This window comes from Kryptolebias marmoratus, linkage group LG9 (assembly GCF_001649575.2).
Source record: "Kryptolebias marmoratus isolate JLee-2015 linkage group LG9, ASM164957v2, whole genome shotgun sequence".
NCBI lineage: Eukaryota > Metazoa > Chordata > Actinopteri > Cyprinodontiformes > Rivulidae > Kryptolebias > Kryptolebias marmoratus.
Genome location: NC_051438.1, coordinates 29615255 through 29619630, shown reverse-complemented (window position 1 = coordinate 29619630; position 4376 = coordinate 29615255). Strand labels below are relative to the sequence as shown.

Genomic DNA, 4376 nt, shown 5'->3' with positions numbered 1-4376 from the left:
AGTTTGTCAGAGTTGAGCGGTCTGTACTCTCAAATCAGTGTTACTGCGCGCTCAACCTGGTGGCACAAAAGTAACGCCATACAAGTCCTGCTTTTTAAAGGAAGGCGTGTGGCTGCAGAGGCTGCAGTGTGGTCTGTGTCCAGCAGAGGGCGGTGTGACTCGGACCTGTTTCTGAGGGGTTTCCTCCCGTGACCAGAGTGGAGGTGAGGGTGGGGTGTGGAGGTGGTCGGTGACGTCATGCCTGCCTTTTTGGGCCGGTTTTTGCGCAAGTAGAGATCTGTGACATTCTGCGCACAGTCCAGCAAACTTCAGAGTTTCTAAATCTCATTTTAAACATCCTCACCCAGAGAAGTGCACTCTGGGAATTGTCTTTTATGAGTTAAATATTTGTGTTGGACTGGAGGTTATCTGTCCTTCCTGTTCTAGTTTAACTAAAAGGATTAAAATGATACATTTTTGACAAATAAAGTTGGAAATATTTGTCAAGTTTGATTAACAGAGGAAGGTCGTGATGAAGTGATTCAGTATTTATTTTTGTTTGGTTTAATCTGAAAATGTTTTGAGAAAATGATCCTCCATAAAAAAGGGGTGATCCCCTGAGCCCTGCAGCTGAGCCGGAGGTCAAAGGTCACAGTGGTTGATGAAAATCTCTGAATTTTTAGTAATTGGATTATTGAACATTAATGAGGCTGAAGGGAACCAGCAGCGGGTCTGAACCCATCCTTCACCAGTCACTGTGAACACAAACACATCCAGACCCAAAACAAGATCCAAACCCAATTCAGATCCAAATCCAGAGTCATATGTGAACCCAAATCCAGATTTAAATCCCCTGAACATCATGCTCTGTGTTTTTATCTGACTGAAAGCTATTTTTAATCAGGTTTTAAAATAAACTGTTTGTTCTGCTCTGATTCATTTCTCTGAATTTCCACCACAGAGGAGCAGAGGGCAAAGGTCAAATAAACACCAAGCAGCCTCTGTTGACGAGCAGCGTGGTGGGATCAGTCACTGAAACGGTCTCTGATCACACCAACAAACCTGCAGCGGTTCTGACCGACCTGATCAGACTGGTATAAACATCTCAAATGCAGGTACACACCTAATGTAAACAATGTACTTTTATCTACATATTTTACTCACCAAATATGTGCATAAATACATAAAAAAATATCAAATCTGTCCATCCCAAACGGCTCATGGACACTGTTCAGCTGTTTTCAGTCACTTCGGCTGTTATAGTTGTTCACAAAGTTTGTAAATAAAAGTTTAATTTAAAGGTCCATCGGCCATCATTATGAGGAAAGAAACTGTGATTTTGTTTCTCAGTTTATGATTTTTATTTATTTTACAGGTCTTCATGTAATGAGCAGCTTTAATGCGGATTGTCCCTTTAAATAAATTAACCTTAAATCTTGTGAAATAAACTTAAAATGTAAAAAAAGAAGTAGATTTAAATATAAAATATGAAACCACCCTAACTCTTTCTTCAGGTCTGTTTCTAAAAATGAATCGAAGCTCAAAGTTGAGTTTTTTACTTTTATTCTGAAAATCTCCGTTCGTTACCAACGAGGCTCTTATTTTGACAGAGCGGAAGCAGCGTGACTGATTATTGATTATTGACTCCGGTGAGTTTTGTGTCCCGGTCTGAAGTCTGAGAGGATCAGATCCTGCTGGAAGGGGGACCTGCGAGTCCGGGACCGAGCGGAGCCTGAAGTGGACCTGAACCGGACCTGAACCAGGACTCAGAGACCGGGAGTGGGTCTGAGCGGGACATCCTCTGAGGACAGAACCGGGACCAGGAGAGACGGAATCTCACTACAGAACCGAACTTTCTGGGTTCACTTTAGAACCTGTTCGTGCGGAACCTGAGTGAGGTGAGTGTTGAAGGTCCGAACCGGGTCTCAGAGTTCCGGGTCTGTTTGGTTCGGATCAGTTGGAGTCATAAAAAACTAATTAATTAAAAAAGTTTTTAAAGTTTGTGGGACAGAACCGCAGTTCCGGGTCTGCCCGCTGGGGGGCTCCCTCTGCAGGTTCTACAGGTGAGTCCATGTCGGACTCACGGTTCTGAGAGTCCAGTCCGACCGTGAGGATCAGGTTCTGCTGCGAGCAGCTCCACATGTGTCTGTCTCACTGACCAACAGAACCAGAACCAGAACCCAGACAGGAGGTTCTGCTGGCTTGTTTTGTTGAACACTTGAAGACTCCAGGTTTGGACTTCTGGGTTTTTAGTTCTGAAGGTTTCTGGTCCAAATCCAGAACCACCACACTCTAAAAGCTGCTGGGTTAAAAACAGTCCAGTTTGGACCGAGCCAAACCTCTGCAGGTTTTAGAGTTTCTGAGCCAAAATGAGGTTAAAATGAATAATTTGTTGAATTAAATCAGTTGAGTTCAGTTCGGCACCAACTAATGTTATTTTAGGAACCAAACTAATGTAAACTAAAGTTAACTAAACTAACCAGGTTAAACCTCTTCTAACAAGTTATCTTCTTCCATCCCACAGCAGAGGTCCAGTTTGTTTACCAGCTGTCCTGTAAAATAAGGAATCTTCTCGTGTTTGAAACTAAAAGGAAGCTGATAAGGAGCACATTTTGTTCCTTATTTTTAAGAGCTAGCAGAAATCTGAAACAATGTTATTCTTATCAGAGCAGAAAAATCAGGTTTTCCTGCAGAACACAGAAATGTTCCTTGGTTCATTGAAGCTGCTAAGAAGTTTGTTGTTTAAGCTGCTTTTTGTCTGTTCATGTTTTATTTAAAGAGGCAGCAGATTTTTAAACGAGATGCAGAGAGAACGCTGAGAAAACTGAGTTCCTAAAGCTAAAAGGAGCAAAACTGCATAAAAGTTGTAAAAGGCTAAATGCTAAAAATAGCAAAAGGCCAGCTCAAAGGTAAAGTTAGCTAAAACCTAAAAGTATCAAAAGGCTAACTTCATTTAGCAAAATGGCAGCCAGATACTTAAAGCAGCAGAACGGACACTGTGCTTGGTTCTGTTCATTTAACCCTTCTAACATGGGTCTGTAGGTGTTTATCTGCTAAATGTTCCGTTTTATTCTCCTCGATGACGTCACTCTTTGTAAAAACAGCATCTCATGTCTAAATATTATCAGGACAAAATGTCCCCCGTCCCTCCGTGCCGTCCTGTCCAATCGGTGTTCCTTCTTTAAGTTTCTGAAAGTTAGCGAACCTCTTCCAGTCAGGTTTGATTTGATAAACTTCTGGCTGAAAATGGCTGACTGTGAAGAAAACACGACCCAACAGCAACGAGTTATCGAAATCCCCCTGCAGTTTTTAGTGTGTGTAAAGTCTGTTTGTGAGTAAAAACCTGTTGGACTGTAGATTGGTCATCATTCTGTGATCTCTCAGTGGTTTCGATCAGCAGGTCTCCAGACTCCCTGAAGGTCTGTCAGAGTTGGTCTTTGGACTTTGGCTGCTTTTTGACTCACGGTTCAGCCCGGTTCTTGGAGCTGGAAACTGGTCAGAGGTTCTCAAACCTTTTGATTTACAGGATAAAAGTCTCAGAGAGTCAGAACCCGACGGTCGGTTCTCCTTGTGATTTTATTTGAGTCATAAATATTTAAACACTTTCATAACAGCTGAGGCTGAGTTGACAGTAAATTAATTTCATGTCTGTAGATCATCTGCAGGGAGTTCTAACCCCAACTTTAGGAACTATCATGTTTGATCAGCTGACAGATGATGATGGGTCTCTCAGGTCCTGGTTCAGGTCTTTAATGGATCTGGGCCGTTCAGATCCTGGTCACCTCCTGAAGAGAGTTTTATTAGACCTGGTTCCTCTTCTTCTGTTCTTCACCGGTTCGGTTTCCTCAGGTCTTCTTAGGAACCCTCTGCAGATCAGTCTGTCCAGTTTTCTGCTCTGTAAGAATCACCTTGTTGGAGCTGAAGTCCTGTTTCCTGTCAGACCGGGTTTTCTTTGGTTCAGATCGTCTCTGAGGCTGCTGGGAACTAAGAGCTACAATCTCCTGATGTTCAGGCACGAAGACTCAAACTGAGTGAAAAAGCAGCCAAAGTCCAAAGACAAAACATGAAAGCCCTTCAGAAGGTCTGGAGAGCTGTTGACCAGGCAGGTACCGACTCCAGAAACCAAATGGTTTTAGGTTCTGGACTTCATCAGGGTCAGCCTTGGGCCTGTCTGTGAAAAAGGCAGTTTTTTCTAAAACTCGTAGACAAACTATTCCTCCGGATCATTTTGAAGACCTCAGAAGGGCGATGTGAAGAGGACCGGATCAGGACCTGAGACCTGGACCGTTGGTGTGTTCTGATCCTGGTGGTTTTGGTCTCTGCAGGTCTGGATCAGTTTGATTTAATCAGGAGCCGCAGGGTCCTTCGATCACTGTGTAAACAGATGGGGGGGGGGG

General features: G+C 43.2%; 1 protein-coding gene across 2 annotated transcripts in view; it reads left to right on the top strand.

Moving 5' to 3' along the window:
• Positions 1-1649: 1649 nt before the first annotated feature.
• abca1b (ATP-binding cassette, sub-family A (ABC1), member 1B) overlaps positions 1650-4376 on the top strand; it is a 33193-nt gene continuing 30466 nt past the window's right edge. For both annotated transcript variants that reach the window (XM_025011084.2, XM_025011083.2), the window contains exon 1: positions 1650-1877. The gene's annotated coding sequence lies outside the window, so the exon portion shown is untranslated. The remainder of the gene's footprint in view (positions 1878-4376) is intronic.